Source organism: Ochotona princeps, chromosome 8 (genome assembly GCF_030435755.1).
Source record: "Ochotona princeps isolate mOchPri1 chromosome 8, mOchPri1.hap1, whole genome shotgun sequence".
NCBI lineage: Eukaryota > Metazoa > Chordata > Mammalia > Lagomorpha > Ochotonidae > Ochotona > Ochotona princeps.
In genome coordinates, this window is record NC_080839.1 from 70,085,011 (window position 1) to 70,102,745 (window position 17,735).

General features: G+C 43.7%; 1 pseudogene; it reads right to left on the reverse strand.

Annotated features, from left to right (window-relative positions):
* Nucleotides 1–4,119: 4,119 nt before the first annotated feature.
* LOC105941679 (elongation factor 1-alpha 1-like) lies at nt 4,120–17,357 on the reverse strand (annotated as a pseudogene).
* Between the last annotated feature and the right edge of the window lie 378 nt (nt 17,358–17,735).

Here is a 17,735-nt window from a genome sequence, read left to right on the forward strand (position 1 = left end):
ATCAGCATATAGAGATGCGAGCTGGTTATTTGATGACACCTAAGAGACCTTGATGTGGCGAACAGTGTACTAAGGGTGTTATTTGAGTGGTTTTGATAATTCTAAGATGTTGTTAGTTCCATTGCTTCAGGGATGAGAAAATCTTCCCAAAGTCTATTGGTTGACAAAGTTCACCTTAGTCCATCCACAGACCCAGGAACATGCTACAAATCTTGGCCATGATGGTTTTCCAACCTGTTCTGCTTTCCATCCTCTGACAAAGCAGTTGACATCCTACACTGACCTAAATGAGCTGGCCATCATGTTCCCTGTGTGCATCTGGGCATACTGTTCACTGCACAGGCCCAGACTCGATACACACATTCCAAGGTCTGACCACACATGCTGTAAATTTCCCTGTGTCCAGGGACTGAGACCAATGGTGTAGTTGGAGTGCTCTCAGACGAGTCAAGTCTGACTCAAGTGTGTACCACCCAGTGCAGGGTCATATTCGGTCTGTCAATTGTATCAGCTGACACACACACTGGTGGATGAAGCTGACTGGTCAGCTTTGTCCTAGCCCCATATCTTACATGAACTAATGGGTCCTGTGGTTCAGTCCAGCCAGCCCACCACAGACCCGATCCTCATATACAGTAATAGGTTCCACAGACTAATCAGGGTATTCCCCAGTAACCCCAGCTGACCTACATCCAGCCCTAGTTCTCATGCTCACCAGCAGTAGGTACAGCTTAGCAGGAGAATAGCCACACTTCCTCTCCCAGGGATGTTCCCAGTCCTGGATCTTGTGCCTGCCAGGAGGTACCGTGATCAAGCCTGACATGACTTGTATCCAGTTTTGGCACTCCCCTGCTGGTGAAGTGGCTTAGCCCAGTTGGTCTGCACCTGTTCTGCCTCTTATGCCAGTGGGTATGGCAGCCCAGTTCTGTCTGGTCTGCCACTAGTCCCAACTCTCATGCTCACCTGTGGAAGCAGCATCCCAGCAGGGGAGTCCTGGAGGTTCCCCCAGCAGGTCCGCTCCTATCCCTGGGTTTTGCGTCATGCCAGTGAGTGCTGCGGCCCAGACTGAGATGAGGGGCCTGCAGTCTTGGCATTCAATAGCAGGTACTGCAGCCTAGCCCAACCCAGCCCATTCCCAGAAACAGCCCTCACTTGGACAGGTGGGTATTGTGATCCAACCAAGCCTATCCTGCAACCTGTCCTGGCTCTTGCTCATGTCAGTGTGTACTGTGGACTGGCCTAACCTGACCGACCCCCAGACCTGGTCCACACTAATGTTGACTGGTGCTACTGCCCAGCCTGTCTGGCCTGTTCCTAGCTGTGGTGTGGTTCTTGTGATCCCAAGGAGCAACTGAGGCCTAGTAGGGGGGTTCCCCAAGTTCCCCTACCAAGCCTGCTCCCAGCCCCAAGTCCTACATGTGCCAACAGGTGCAACAGCCCTGCTTGGCATGGTCTGCCTTCAGTCCTGGCCTTTGAATGTGTTGGTGGGTGCAGCAGTCTGGTCCCACCCAGCCTCCCCTCAGCCCCAGCTCCCTGTGGCATCAGGTGCATTCCTGTCAGTTGAATTCTATTGTCCAACCTGGTTAGGCCTGTTGCTACCCCAGCTGTCAGCATAAATTGGTGGGTGCTGCAGTCCCACAGAAGTGAACCCATATTTTCCCCACAGAATCTATTCTCAGACATGGCTCTCTTGCATTCTAGTGGGTGCTGTGGCCAAGCCTGATGTGGCCCAACCCCGTTCTGACACTCATGGGAGGGCACTGCAGCCCAACCCTGTCAGGCATGTCTCCCAGCCTAAGCTTTTGAGTGTACCAGCAGGATGTGGGCAATAGCCTACCCCAGATCTCTCATGTAGGTGGATGCCTTGGCCTAACATGCCCTCTTGGTCTCCAAACCTCTTGCCCACCTGTGACTGTAGTGGCTCAGTCCATGGAAGACCTCAGAAGTCATTCCTCTGTTGTCAAACATGCCCTCAGCTGCTCCCACTCCAATGTATCCCCAGACCCCATTCCTCTGGAAATCTGTCCTGTCCCAGTGTGCTCTGCCTTTTCTCATGTATTTTTAAAGGAAAAGAAAAAAAAAAGAAAAAGAAAAAAGGAACAGGCAATTATTGTGGCACACTGGTGTAGTTGACACAAATTTGGCATTAACTAGGCCAGAATGCCTACCAACTTTGGCTGCTTTTTTTCCCAGCAGGGTAACACTTGTATGGGTACAAGGCAGTTGCCTTTAACTGGGTTTTCTATATGATTTAAGAGAAAATGCGCTAAAACCTATTAGCACATTTTGGATATAATATGTAAATATGTGATTCTGTATAAACATCCTTATTTTCTGAGGAAAATGTCTGTCCTGCTTTAGTATCTTATCTTTTGCCAGATCAGGGATATCCTGATTCAAAGAGGAAATACGTGGCACAATGGGTAATCTGCTTTGGTGTTTGGCCCCCTCATTCATCAAATAGCAATGTGCCATGTCATCTGTAACTCAGACCATCTCAAATGCCACGTGGCTGTGATGAGAAATTTTATATCAGGGAGATGAGTAATTCCTAAAAGGGGGGTGTTGTTGGTTGTAGAAGTCTCTGGAAGGCATTTGTTTTTGTCATGGGGTTTTCGTTCTGTATCAAAAGGGCTACCAAATGCCTGTGAATAAAGCCAAGGATCGGACCAGAAAACAGGGCCAGAAGACCAGCTTCTGAATTCTCTCCCATAGGAATCCTATGAGCACACAGAAAATGGCAGAGCTTGGGAGGGCTGTGGAATACATTTAAAGTGACCCTGGGACTGGTTGCCTTCATTTCAGGCTTACAGGATTGTTCAGGATGGAGCTGGAATAGGTAGGGAGGATGGATGGGCTGGTTGTCAGCAGTGAACCAAAATGTTTCAGGAGACACAGAGGTTTCTTTAACTTCATGGAATAAAATTTCTGGGCATTGTATTCAATCTTTCGCAAGCTGGAGGTAGAATGGCTTGGTGGTCCAGTACCTTCTTCAACCAAAAGAGCTGTTTCACCTCTCTAACACACATTTCAATATGGTATTCCAGCATTTCAAAGGGGAGCAAGACAACCCTTGACTGGAAACACAGGAGGATAGTTGCAATGACTGTAGGTAGGAGTGTTACGCAAACAGCCACAGAGGCCTTGATTGGCCAGCGTTCCCAAACATGTATGGTCATTATATAAAAGTACAAGCATCAGTATGTCTTCTTCTTTATTCAGAGTTTTTTTGCATGACATTCAGTATTAACATCTATGTGTAAAAAAAAATGTCTTTATGGGCGTTGGTGTTGTGACTCAGCATATTAAGCCATTTCCTTCAACAGCAGCGTCTTGTATAAGTGCTAGTTCAAGACGTGGGTGCTTTAGTTTGGATCCAGCTCCCTGCTGATGCACTTGGCAAGGCAGCTGAAGATGTCCCAAGTGTTTGGGTGCCCGTCACCCAACTGGGAGGTCTAGATGGAGCTCTAAGTTCTTGGCTTTGGCCTAGTGTAGCTATATGTATATATATATACACACACACACATATATATATAGTGGTATAGCGGCCAATTGTGGAGTAAGACAACAGATGTAAGATCTCTCCCTCTCTCTTTCTTTAATACATGTGTCTTACAAATGAAATAAATTGCCCTCATGTATAATTTTCATGATTTTTCAAGAATCTATCAATACTTTTCTGTGTTTAGCAGTCTTCTCCCCACCCTAGCTGCCTAGGACCCTCTGCTGCACGCCACTGCCAAGTTCAGCCTTCTTGCCACTTTCTCCTGATTTCCTGGGAAGAATCAAGTTAGCTTGATTTAGACAATTTATTCAAGCAGGATGGTTTTTTTTGCCTATTTTCTAGATCAATGATTCTGATTTTTTTCTCATTAAACTTGTTTTAATGGGCCCCAAAATTCTGTGACAGGTTTTTGGTCAACTTGTTTCCATTAAAAAGTATTGGTTTTAAAGACTAATAACTTAAAACTGCCACACCAAAAAATATGTAAGTAAATGAATGGTCCACAAAACATTCTTGTTTTGTTCTGAAGGTTTTACAATGCATAGTTATTAACATGCCTGCCAATATGAGGCCATTCTTCTACCACTGATGGTGGTAGGTATTAGGGATTGTATTCATGTAGCCTTCTGAGCTCTTTGGGCAGACTTGTTGACCTTGCCAGATCCGAGCCTTCTTGTCCAGTGCTTTGATTACACCCAGGGTAACTGTCTAGTCTCATATCATGGATAGTAAAATGACCCAGGTAGGGATAATCAGAAAAGCTCTTAACACACGTGGGTTTGCCAGGAACCATGTCAACAGTGGCAGCAGCACCAGATTTCAGAAATTTAGGCCATCTTCCAGCTTCTTTCCAGAGCAATGATCAATCTTCTCCTGCAGCTCAGCAAACTTGCAAGTGATGTGAGCTGTGTGGCAATCCAGCCCAGGGCCATACTGGTTTGTTCTAGGTGGTTCAGGATAATCACCTGAGCAGTAAATCCAGATGATTCCACTGATGGGTCATTTTTGGTGTCACTGGCATGCTGCTACGATGATCATCTTTGACTGACAGGTTCTTGATGTTGAAGCCGATGTTGTCACCAGGAAGAGCTAAACTCAAAGCTTCCCTTTTTCAATGGACTTGACTTTCTCATAATTTATTCCTGCCAGCAGGCTCCAAGGTCACCGAGGGTGAGGCAAAAGGTGTCCTTGGGGTCATAAGAAACACCGGGGACAAGCTGGTGAGGAATGTCTGCTTTATTATGCCCAGATTACAGCTTTTGAAGGGGAAAGAAAAGGGAGGGCAGGAGGGTGTCTGCTGGCAAACCCCCTCCCCCTAGCCAAAGACACAGTAATTGGCTATATGACACATCTGTTTCTCTTGGTCCTGTTCCCCTTGACCTTCTAGTCATGTTGGAGGTCACACCCCACGTGTAGGTCTGGAAGTTGCGTCTCAGACCATGGGGAGGTAAGTTCCAAGCCACATCCACCAGATTGCAGGACAGGGACCTGCAGCCACTGCCCACGTGACTTCAGTTGTGATGTTGACAGGAGCAAGGGTTACCACCATGCCAGGGTTTAGAACACCAGTCTCCACTCAGCCCATAGGCACTGTACCAACACCACCAATGCTGTAGAGTTCCTGCAGAGGCAGATGCAGAAGCTTGTCAGTTGGTCTAGTTGGTGGGAGGATGCAATGCAGGGCTTCCTGCAGGGTGGGTCCACGGCATTGCCATCTTTGTGGGTGATTTTCCATGTTTTGAATTACAGCAAATTAGCACTTGTTTCCAGCATGTTGTCACTGTTTCGACTAAGGATTGGCACAAATGCTACTGTGTCAGGGTTGTTGCCAATTTTCTTAATGTAGGTACTGACTTCCTTAACAATTTTCTGGCGATAGAGTGGTTCAGTGGAATCCATTTTGTTAACACCAGTTATTTCATATCCAGGGTTTGTGATTCTGAAGTGTTAGTGAGCCTCACCTGAACAGCAGTGTGAGATAAGACTTATGTATTTATTTTTGAAAGGCAGAATGACAGAGAAGAAGGCAGAGGTGGGAAGAAGAAGAGAGAGAGAGACCGGGAGAGAGAGAGAGAGAGAGAGAGAGAGAGAGAGAAAGAGAGAGAGAGAGAGAGAGAAATCTTCTATTTGCTAGGTCACTTCCCAAATGGATGAAATAGCAGGAGATGGTCCAAGCTGAAACCAGGAGCCTGGAACTCTATCCTGCTCTCTTGCATGGGTGGCAAGATCCCAGGTCACCTTTCCCAGGTGTATTAGCAGGGTGCTATCTGTGTAGTGGAGCAGCCAGGACTTGAACCAGTACTCCAATATGGGATGCCAGAGCTTTTAAATATAAAGATTTTATCATCCCATATCCTGATAGTAGATGAGGGGGAGCAAGCTCAGGAAATCTACATTTTTGACCAGCTACTAGACAATGTTAATGTTTTCTTCATTTGAGGAGTTTGGTTCCTGCTATTTTAGACTATACTTTTAAAACAAAAGAATCTACTGACATTTAGCATAATACATGATAATTTTTGTCATCTTACATTTTCAAAATAATATTTTATATTACTTTAATCATTTCTTACAGTTTTTTTTATTTGAAAGGCGATGTTAGAGGGAGGTAGATAAGTAGAAATATCTTCCATTTGCTGGTTTACTGCAACAGCCTGGGCTGAGCCAGATTGTAGTCAGCAGTTTCATCTGGAGCTCCTATTAGGGTGGCAGGGGCCCTACTGCTTGGATTATTTCGTACTGCTTTCCCAGGTACATTAGCAGCAAACTGGATTAGAAATGGAGCAGCCAAGAACTCAAACTGCTATCCATATGAGATATTGGTATTGCAGACAGGAGCTTAGTTTACTGTGCCAAAAAACAGGTCCTTGATTGAATTCCCTTTAATGACTGATTATTTCTCATTCAGTTGCTGGCTCTTCAAAGACCAGCTTTTTAAGGTTCTTATGCATCACCATAAAGTGATTTTTATTTCAAATTCAGGAAGAAAATGTTGCTAGGAGTGCAACAGGAAGGAAAAACTGGCCAGTGGATTGAAGCCCACACCCACTGGGCAGCAGGCTCGCAGGGCACAGCCTCATGCTGTGCCTCTTTCAGTCCCTGGAAATCATGATCTTTCTCACTTCCTACTCCAAGTCACTAGCAGGCTTGGGACCACCCTGCCTTAGGCTGCAAAGTGAGAAATTCTGAAAGCAATCGAACACTGTACCATTTTCACAGCAGTTCAGCAGAAAGCTGTTGGGCACAGATGTTTCTGTAATTGTGATATGCTGGGAACATTCCCCAGGCTCCAGGCTCAGAGGGTCTGGGCCTCATTCTTCCACCTAGGTGCCTTGGTGGGTGAGCCTCACTCAAGTGGGGCTCTAATGGGAACCAGGTGGCGGCCGGTGCCTGCTTTAGCAGAGCCGGGGAAGCGTCATGTCCCGGTGCCCATTCCTGGTTTCCTCCCTCCTATCCCTTCTTGGGGAGCCAGCTTTGGTGATGGCCATCTGCTCTGCTCTTTGCAGAGTGGAGTGGTTCTTGGCTTCTTTTACCCGGGAGGAGAATGGAATCTCATGTTTGCTGCTGCATGAAGCCAGTGAACCCTTCCAGCTGCTTTTTGAGAAATGATAAGAAAAGAACCAGGGAACAGCTTTGACGATGTGAAAAAATATGACTATTTCAAATGACCTCCATGAGACAGGGTCACTTCTGTCATTTACAGGCTTTGAAATTTGTGACATTTTCCAAAGTGAATTTTTGTTGAGCGCATAACATTTCTGCCTTCAGCTAGAGATAGCTGTCATTCACTACAGGGCTCATCCCACTGTGGAAACACAAGGGAGGCTATGAATAGCACAGAGGAAACATCTGCTATTTGAAAAGCAAGCTGAAAAACTGACAAAAGTTCAATGAACTTCACACAGCTTTCGTGAGCATTTCTAGTTGGAGACCTTTAACCTGTGTGTACTGAAGCCAGAGGAGGACAGCTGCACAACCGTGGAACTGTGAGGAAAAGGCAGGGTGGCATCAAGCATGTCCTGAGAGGACCGCGTGCTGTGGTGAGCATCCAGTCCTGGAGACTGCAATCAGTGATGCTGTGTCGCAGACAACTGCACCAGGCGGTGCTCCTGTATCTCCTAGGTGACACGGACAATCTCTATGCCCATAACTGTAGCTTCCACATAGCACATGTTCCATGTGAAAATGTAGGGCTGTCTCTCTTTTTGCTTCTGATATTTACCATGTAGCTGTTGAAAACACTGCTTGACTTTTTAGAGTGTTAGAGGAAAAAAATCTCACAAAGGAATATCTGCTGTAACTCAGGTACTTGGGAAGAATAAAACCAAAGAGAGCTTGTAGAGAAGAGAATGAAAAAAAAAATCATCCAATGAATTATTGGAAAAGGTGAGAAAGTTGAATCAAAAAGTTGATTCAAATTTAAGAAAGATGAATTTGCTAGATTTCAGATTCACTTAAATATATTTAATCTTATTTTCATCATCCATTACCAAATATCAGCTGAAAAGCAGAAGAAAATTTCATTACAATAAAATTAGTGAAGGATCTAGGAGTTAGCATAACCACATGTACACAGATTTATATGAAAAATATTAATTTCTGGTAGAGTGTATAGAAGATAACATTTAAATATAATATAATCCTTATTCTTATATAGAACAAGTTAATATTACTTAAGCTGCATTTTACTAAAATTCACAAACTAAATATAATTTCATTTAAAATTCCAGGGTGATATTTTCAAAAATTTTAATAAATGTATTCCAAAAATTACATAGAAGAATCAAGGTCCTTAGATATCAAGTCAACCTTAAAAAGCAGAGGATTTGCCTCATTTCTGTAGAGTTGCTATGAATTATGATATTGTGTAGAGGAGAAAAATAATCCAGCAGAATGGACTGGAGAACTCCGACTTCTCTCTTATCCATATATTTCTCTTGTCGTTATCTCTGTGTATCTTTAGCTACATCTGGAAGTTTAATATGAAAGAAAATTGATCTAACAATTTCATGGGCCTCAAAAGAAAAACAGTATAATTGTTGGATTTCAAAAAATGGTTTAACTATATAAAGAAAAGCAAATCTGAAGACACAGAAATGTGAACTTTAGATGGAATAAAAGCTGGGAGCCAGGAACTCCATCTGGATCTTCCAAGTAGTTGGGCCATTATTCCCAGTCTTCCCAGGTGCCTTAACAGGAAGGGGGTTTGGAAGCAGTGCAGCTGAGACTTGAATGGGCACTCTGATATGAGATGCTGGTGTGGCAGGTCAAACTGCTTTGCTGCAATGCTGGGTCTCTAAATGGGACGCCATTGTTGTAATAAATTTATTGTAATATAGGAAAGATTTAAGGTCTAAGTCATGAAAAAATAACTCTTATACATTGGTATATAAGAGACAGGAACCATAGTAGCCAGGAGTTTGTGTAATCATTGAGCACCAAGAAAAGTTCTAGAAGGCTAGTAAGCACAAATGCACGAACGGTGGGGGGAATCCCAGTGCATATGGGACTGTGTCACATAATGCAATGTAATTAATAAAAAAAAAAGAAAGAATGAATGAAAAGAAAAAAATAAATATATAAAATACATATACATATTCTAAAAAAAAACCCAACACATAAATGTATGCTTGTTACTGTATTTAAAGTGATAAAATTTGATCATGTAAAGCATTTCAGGGGAGTAGGCAGTTGCAGGCAAATTCCCCATCGCCTTCTTGGAGGAAAGTAGATGGATGCAGACACTGTGAGAGATGACCTGAAGTACATAGCTAGGTGAAGCATGCACATGTTCTGTGCCTTCGGCACCAGAATGCTCCCCAAGGTCCTGGGCCATATGTACGAAAACAGACATGGATGTACTGCTTTAGGTGGAAAATGCTGGTGGCAATCTGGTGGCCATCAGGGGGTCACTTAGGGCTTGAAGTTGAAGCAATCCCTTTAACTTGATTAAGCATTGGGCTTGTGGATGATTCTGAAAAAATGAACCCTCAAGATAGAGAAACTGATCATCCTGATAATTTGGATATGATAGACTTATATAAGTAATTTGAAGTTAAGGAAAGTGCCTTAGTGAAATGGGTAATTATTACACAACCAAATTCTGCCACTTCAGCAAACAACTTTGAGTACCCAAAGTGCCATGCATTGACAGATGAGGAGATGGTTCAAGATGAAGACCTGATCTGTTTCTAGAGACTGTAATGAAATGGTTTTGTCAAGGTGTTGCCTTGGGGGTTACTATAACGTTCTTATATGAAAAGTGAGTGTAATGAGAGTAGTGTACTAATTATTAACCTGGATGTACCTGCAATAAATGTTAACATGACTATAGATTCCACTACAGATACTGTAGGAGTAAACCAATTTACTTTCAGAAACACTTCAACTATAACCCCAAGACTTTTAGTTGGTTTTGCTTGTTTGATATTCTGAGATGCCTAAGGAAATGATGTGTCCTTAAGGGTTAGAGCCTGCTGTAGCACTGGCTCCAGACAGTTGCTGGGGGAGCATTCTAACAGCATCATTTCCTTCTTCTGAGAAAGAAAGGCTTCATCTTGCAAGTACCTTCTGGAGTCCTCTTATTTTCCAGTGTGTTTGCTCTTCTCTGCCTGTCATACCTGTGTTGAAGTACCATCCAACCCTTTCTTTTTAAAATGACAGAGTTGATGGGGCCCTAATCATTCACTTGTAGGCATCTGAGTCATGATAATTCATTATGGCTCTGTGTCACAAGGACAATGATTTCTGTGAATTGATGGTCTTTTTCATAAGGAGGGGGTGTAAACTCTGCCCGCTGACATATTATTCCAGCAAGAAGCAGCTTGCCTTCACCCACGGTTCTTGTGGCTGAGACACAGACTGGTAAAGGATCCCTGGGACTCAAGCAAGGTGCTTTCCTCTTGCATGCTGTGGGAAAGGCTGAGGTTTTTGGGACATGATTTCTCTCCCCAAATGATCTACTCTTCCATTTCATCCTGGCCATCTCTAATCATAAATTAGACTTGGCAATGGTAAGCAGCATAGAATAAAAGGGGAAATCATGGTACTTGGCAAAGAGGAGATCCTGATGGGGTGAAATATACGAATCCTGGTTTTTTTGTTTGTTTTCTAGGAATCATATGAGTAGGGGACAATCAAAAGCTTTAATTTTGGAAGTGACCAGAGAATATATAACTTTAATATGCAACAGGGACAAGGTGCCCAGAACTTCCTTCTGGTTGTGTAAGACTGGGGGTTGGGTCAAGCCCCAGTAGATACACCCTGGAATGCTGCTCTTCCTGCTTGATCTGCTGCCTGTCTTCTTGCTCCGGGGGAATGCTATCACTCTTTCAGACTTCCAGAATGGTGTAGCTGCAGAATCTATACTGAGAGGAATCCCAGAAGAGTGATGCACTGTGGTGTGTGAGGTCCTCTGTTTACTGCTAACTCCTTTTGGGCATTATGAACTCAGCTTCCATGCTCTCCAGCTCTTCCCCAGTGGGCTTGATTGTTTTCCACTGGGGTAGTAGTTCCCACGAGGACAGGTAGAACCATGTGAGTTCTGCTCTTATGTCCCTCACTTTCCCACCTGAGAAGGGCCGCTCTTCAATCTTTTTCAGGGTCCACAGAGAAGACAAGTGGGCATCTATGTCCCCACCTCTGCAAACAGTGCCACTCCAGCTCTGCTCGCAGTCATTTAGTGCCCAGATGGCACATCATTTCTTGTATGGAATCCAAAGCAATATAATTATTTTCCCAGTTTTAGAGGTGAGAACCTAGGGTCATAGATTTCAGACAATTTCCCTGAAGTCATATTGTCAGTAAATGACACATCTTGACTCGTCTTGACTTTTTGCTTCCTTCTACTACCCCTTAAAGCTGTTCGATGACATAGTTTAGGTATTTCCTTTCTTTTGAACTTAGATTGTTCAATGGCTTGCCCATGCTCACCTGTCTCTGATTCTTTTCCCTCACTCTCTACAGAAAGAATTCTGAAGATAGGTTGGTCGCCTCATGCTTTCAGCCCATGACAGTCTGAAATATCTGTGAAATGAATTGTACATTGATGATCTTATCAGAGGATTTTAAAATCAAATTTTTCCTTTAGTGATTATGTCAATTTAGTTTGTTACATGATATGTTTAGAGAGAGAGAGAGAGAATGTGTTCTCATTTGCTGGTTCACTCCCAAATGCCTGCAATAGCTGGAGCTGGACTAGGCTGAAGCCGGGAACTCAGAACTCAGTTTTAATCTCCACCTGGGTATAAAGGAATCCCAGTCCCCAAACCAACACCTGCCTCCCAGGATGTAACTGACAAGAATGTGAAGGAGGGATCTAGCACTTGAACCTACGCACTGCTATGGCATGTGGACATTTTGATCACAAAGCTAGATGTTCATATCTTCCATTTCTGCAAATGTCAGAGTAATGCTTTTTCTTATCATTGTTGTCTAGTTGAAGATTGTCCTCAGTGCACAGCAATTGGTCAAAAGAACATTTATCAATTGTAACATCTATTTCTGAAGAATATTTTCTTTTTCAAACTACAGAAGTAAATCAAAATCCTAAAATAAATTGGATACTGAGAAGGATATAAAACTGCAACTGTACATTTTCATTTCAGATTTTTATCTCAAAAACTTGGGTCTAGCACAGTAGCCTAATAGCTGAAGTCCTCGTTTTGCATGCATTGGGATCCCACATGGGTGCCAAATCGTGTCCCAGCTGCTCCACTTCCCTTTCTGCTCTCTGCTTGTGGCCAGGGATAGTAGTTGAGGACACCTCAAATCCTTGGGACCCAGCATCTGTATGGGAGACCCAGAAGACGCTCCTCACGCCTGGGCCTGAGCCCAGCTCTGGCCATTGCAGCCACCTGGGGAGTGAACCAGAGGATAGAAGGTGTTTCTTTTTGTCTCACTTTCTCTCTGTATATCTGACTATCCAATAAAAATAAATAAATCTTAAAAAAATTAACTTCTAATTAATTATTCCTAACTATTTTCATTATAATTAATAACTACTAATTTACTAGTGTAATGTATTTAAAACATCTTTAGGTGTTAAGGTGTGTTTTTATTCATAAAAAGAATTTATTTGCTGAAAGTGTTTGCAAAACACTGCATAGCAAATAACTGTGAAAACCTTTATTTTCACCCCCCCCCCCTTTTTTTAACTTCTTCTCAGTTGAGCCTCTATTTGCTTGTTCCTTCTCTGGTATTCATCGCATGATTTTGGCTCCATGGATTTTAGGACTCAATTAGTTTCCTTCTTGCTACTTTAAACTTTAAAGATTTTCCAGCCTGACCAATCCCAGCAACTGCCATTTTCTAAGCTCAGGAATCATTTTTCTAGCCCAGCCCAGTCCTTCAGAAGCAGTTTCTTTTGAGGTCGACCTCACCGATGAATCCTCAGTTAGGCTGTATTTCGGAGGGATGGCCCAATGTTGTTCCTCATGGATAGCTATCTGAGGGGGCCTGGATCCCAGATGAATGCCTCAAGCCTACACACATGCTCAGAAGCGGACTTCTTGGCAATGGCACCCACTGCCTAACCATTTGGGGGGCCATTTAAAATACACATTTCAATCATCAAATAAGGAAATACCAGAGAAAGCAGAGTTCCTGATTTTCTGACATGTACTCTTTGACATAGTTCCTTGTTCTCTGTCTCTGTCTCTCTTCTTTTGGCTTGAACTAAAGAAAATAATCAAAGCAAGGAATCCATTTCGAGAGCACTTGTGAGATGAGACTGGGGACATTTGCTTTTATAAGGGAAAAAGTAAAGGGAAGTATTTGCCACCAGGCAGAGATTTACTGACTCCTCTGGTGATTCTCACATTACACCTCTGAGCTCTGATGCCTCTGGAAAGTTCTGGAGGATTCTATGTACATGGGTGAGTCATTGACACTTGGAACAGAGCCAACAGGATGGTTTCTGTAAAGGAACCCCCATGTTGTTTGTGAGAGCCTAAGCAACACTGGAAGTCAAAATCTTTGCTTTTTGCAGAAGAAAAAAATCATTAATGAGAGTAGACAGCTTATGGTCAGGCATAGCAAAGCACAAACCCTCGTAACTCGGGAGAATGCTTGAGCCCTCCACGCCCGTCAGGAAGGCTTGTCTGAACTGTGTGATGGGTACTTCCTCCTGTCCTCTCCTTTGAGCACATCTTCCCTGTCCTGAGTACTGGCCAGAGTGCTATCAGTCTCTGTTATAAGGAGCAGTGATTCACTGATTCCGCACTAAGTTGTGTGAGAGTGCCCATAGGGGCTAGCATGAAGATTTATTTTGAAGAGCTGGGAAAGCAATAAGGCCCTTGGGGGAGCTTATAGACCTTAGATATTCTGTGATTCAATTTCTTCTTTCTATAGACTAATAATAGTGCCCATTCACTGTTTTTTAATAAGTAAGATAGTTCACGGACAATATTTAGTCCAGTAGATGATACATAGAAAGTTGTACACAAATATAATTTTTATTACTATATCTTTTTGTTTCTTACAATTTTGCATAACCACAGGGCTTCAATCTTATATTTTCCTCAATGGCTCTTGATTTCATAGGCATAAAATGCTTCCATTTTACATCTTAATTTTTCTAGCTTGATTTTGTTGCTTCCAAATAGTATTCTTCATAGAAAACTTTCATTGTCTTAGCTTATGTTTTGGTGTTGGGCCATAATCGTATATGACTAGTCATATTATTGGGAGATTTTTCTTGGATCTGTGTCTTTGTGGTTCAGGCATCAGGAGCTGTTGGCAGGAACAAAGGGTTATTAGAACAGGCTGTAGACTTCAGTGTGTTGGGTGGGTGAATTTTGGTGTTACGTTGTTTATAGCCTAACCTTGTTTTGACACTTGCCTAGTTAAAATCTAGAATCTCACATGTGACATGCAGAGGAGACACTAGAGTGAGAGCTGTATGCTCCACGAGGGACAAGGTTGTGATGTGAAAACGAGGGGAACAATGTGGCCAGAACACCTTAACGTAGGAAACTTCTGAGAGTAGAGTGAGGAGATGTGCCATAGAGGTCAGTGTGACCCTGCAGGCTGGGAGATCTGGAACAGAAACTCTGGGTATTATACAGGCAAATGGCAGCAAATATGCAAGACAATTGCTGGTGCGTTCATCTTTCCTTACAATACACCTAGGAGATTGGTGGTATGCATATGAAATAATGTCTACAAATTTGACATGGTTTACCATAGGTCATACGGTGCTAGAAAGAAAGAAACAAATCAAATTGAAGTAATAAAGTCCCATGAGAGCAAAGGCAAGAAGTGCAGTTGAGGTTCATTCTTCCCAGAAAGACCCTTTGGTCTGTTGGAGCACAGAGTTCCTACTGAGCGGTGTTGGGCAGACACTAGAGAAGTGTGTTACCAAGAGCTTCTGAGGAGATTGGGGTGGGAACTAGAGCCTTAGCTACAGGCCTGAGCACAGGACTGTGTGTCAGGAGAGTCCAGTTGACTCTATGAGGTGACTTCCAGGTGGTTCTGGGGATGGACTTCCTGCATGCGTCTCTACGACCCCTGAGCCTTGCTCTGCATCCCTCCTCTGCCTCTCTCCAGTCACTGACTCACTCAGCACCAGAGGACACATCCCCAAATCCAGGCTTCTGTATGTTCCTCTTTGGCTGCAGGTCTTCCAAGGGCTCTCTATAACTCAGAAAACAGAGTTCAGGCTCATTGCGGTGGCAACAGATGGACTTCCAGTCTCAGTTCATCCATGTCTTTGTCCTCTGTTTGATGTTCCCTAAGTTCCAGTGACATCGAATCTCTCCATTTTCCCCACACAAATATCCACTTTCTAAATGGGGAGGTGTAGGCTCAGACCCTGGCCATGCCTGCATCAGCATTTGGTGAGTTGTTGGTTTCCACCTTGCAGTGGGTTCCACTTATACTTACTTTTCTACTTCGTGATGGTGCAAAGGTAATGCACATTCAGTAAGAACAAACCCTGAATTTAGAGATTTTGCTGGGCAGTCCTAAGCTCCCCTCCTGTGATGCTGAGCCTGGTGGTCAGGGCGAATATCCAGTGTGCTATAGTGTGCTGTGCTGCTAGGTTTGTGATGGCAGGTAAGAGGGAGAGTTCATGTTATTTGTACTGTAGGATAAGGTACATAAGGACATACTATTTCATAAACTGAGTAACAGGTAATCTTTTCATCTTCAACAACTGTGAAACAAACTCTATATTTTTTTCAATATTTTGCAACTGAGGCTTGTAGTAGTGATAATGCTTGTTTGGGATCCCTGAACTAAAAGGAATAGAAGCAGGAAGTAAAGCCAATGAGCCTCACTCCAGATCTGTGCCCTATACATCCATCCTATGTGGTCTCTGTCTCTGGTTTTCTGATGAGTGAGTTCTTCCTTCTTCATGGCCTAGATCTGATGACACTTTCACTTTGTTTTCCTTGATTGCTATCCTCATCACAAGTGGTTGTCCGATGAGCCACTCTCCAGGGTTTTGCTTAATGCAATAACGGCTTGTGGGGAGCAGCCGACCCCGTGCATATGATAGGCGATCGCAAGATGGTGGCTGGCTGAGGGCCAGGAGGCGGGGTTGGTCCCACCAGTAGACAAACAGGAAGTCACGGGGATAGGCTGATGCCCTCACTGCAATTATGTCATTGCTACTGGCCTATCAGGTAGCGCCCTGTGGACCCACAGGTGAAGTGATTGGTGGAGAACTGTATTTAAGCATCCCGCTTTCGGCAATAAAGCCCTTATTCGTTCGGCCTTTCGTTCACTCGTTCGTTCGTTGGTGTGTGTATTCGTGTGTTCGTGGGGTGTGTGTTCCGGTTGCTCTGGCAGTTCCTGTTCTTCCAGGCCCTCGAGAGTGTTCCTTGTCATTTTAGTGTCACTGCTGGATGGCGGCAACGGCTGTTAGCATTCCTTATTGGAGTTCATTTTACAGAGTTCTTAGATTCTGAGCTAAATGTTTGCACTCTTCCAACATTTGTGTGTTGATATCCCAACTCCTATTTTGACTGTATTTGGTGCCACAGACTTTATGGAGGTCACTAAGGTTAAATGAGGTCATAAAAGTGGGACTCTGGTACAATAGGGTAAGTGCCTTTTTAAGAAGATGTCAGAGAACTTCTTCCCTTTGCCATGCGAGTGTAGGTGTTTCACAATACAAGGAGAGAAACAATGCCAGCAAACGATGCAGCAGGACCATGATCTGTGCCTTGCAGCTTCCAGCGTTATGAGAACATGCATCTCGGTTGTTGAAACCACTCAGCCTGTGGTATTTTGTTATGGTAACCCAGGCAGACTCATAGAACCTCTTTGTTTTCTGAATGGGCCTTCTCTTCAGAATATGAGCAAGTAACTGCTAGAGATTTTTGCTGTCAATGATCCTGGGTGTTTCTTAGGATGCAGCATGGGGTTCCCTACTGGCTTGCAGAAGGGCTTGGAAGAGTTTGCAAAATCTTTACTGTTCCTTTATTGCCCAGGTCCCACGATCTTACAAGTTGACCCAGGACACTCTTTTCCTGCTCATGTTCACCTGTCATCTGACCCACTCTCCAGGAGATTATGGAGGTGGAGTCGTGTCATGTGCACACAGCTTCCAAAGACTGTTGATTTACTGGCCTCTTGCAGAGGGCTTGGCGGCCTGCTGTCTCCACTGGCCCTTGTAAAGTGGCTCCCTCCTCTTTGCCCTTCGCCAGCGGCCACCCCACTGACTGCCAGGGCAGGATTTATGACAAGGATTCATCAGATTAGGAAGGAAAGGATGTGGTTATTTTTTTTTTCCACTGTGTGCAGAATGTAGTTGGACAGCATTACAGGCCCCTCTGACTGCTGAGCAAACCTACGTTGTCATGCTTGGCATTTTCCGACTTGAGGAGTCCCTTGGAGCATTCTGCATTGACGAAAAATAATTTTATAATAATGTTTTGAAGCTGAATATATGCTTTTCACTCAGACTCAGGACTACCTCCTGCCAAGCTTTGGAATTTCCACGTGGTGCATTTTCACCACAATTTGCTCTTTATCCAGACCAAAAGGCAACTGTGGGCTGTAACCTAACCACTATTTCCTTTTCTAAGATTGAAATAGTTTCTCTCAATCGTGAATGCCACTCGTCCTGGTCCTGTCTCCTTGTCAAGTGTTAGTGAGGGAAACACACAGCTCCCCTCCCTCTAATTAATTGACCAATCGACTGCAATGTTTTGTAAGAAGTTGTTCAAGTGCTGACTTTTATGTATATTAACATTTTTTTTTACCATCTCAGGCAAGAACCAAA